This window comes from Brassica oleracea, chromosome C2 (genome assembly GCF_000695525.1).
Source record: "Brassica oleracea var. oleracea cultivar TO1000 chromosome C2, BOL, whole genome shotgun sequence".
Lineage (NCBI taxonomy): Eukaryota > Viridiplantae > Streptophyta > Magnoliopsida > Brassicales > Brassicaceae > Brassica > Brassica oleracea.
In genome coordinates, this window is record NC_027749.1 from 49375059 (window position 1) to 49375528 (window position 470).

The window sequence follows — 470 nt, forward strand, 5'->3', positions numbered from 1 at the left end:
TGTGGGCTTGGAAGGTTATTTCTGGTCTCAAGTTTAGTCTCTGATTTTTTGGTGGTTGTCTTCCATTCTCCCTCTCTCAAGTTGTTTCTTTTCTTTCCATGTTTTCCTAGGTATAGGTGTGCGGAGTTAGTCTCTTGGAGCTTTGGTCCCCTCTATGCAGAGCTTTGTGGTTTTTCAGTTGCATGTCGTCTTGTATGTTCTTGTTTAGTCTGTGGGGTGTTTCTTACTTTTTAGCTACTGGTTGTGATTCCGGTGTTTTAGGCATATATTTTTCTGTTTTTTGGTGGCTTTGGCCTTTCGATTATTATTATCCCTTTGGCCGGCTTTCTTAGTTTATGTGTTGGTTGTCTAGTTTCTTATTCTTAATTTGATTATCTGATGATACTAATATTGAAATAAATATAATTTGTAAATGAAATAATAAAAATTAGTAAAAATAATAAAATGATGAAAAGTCTTAGATCGGAAGA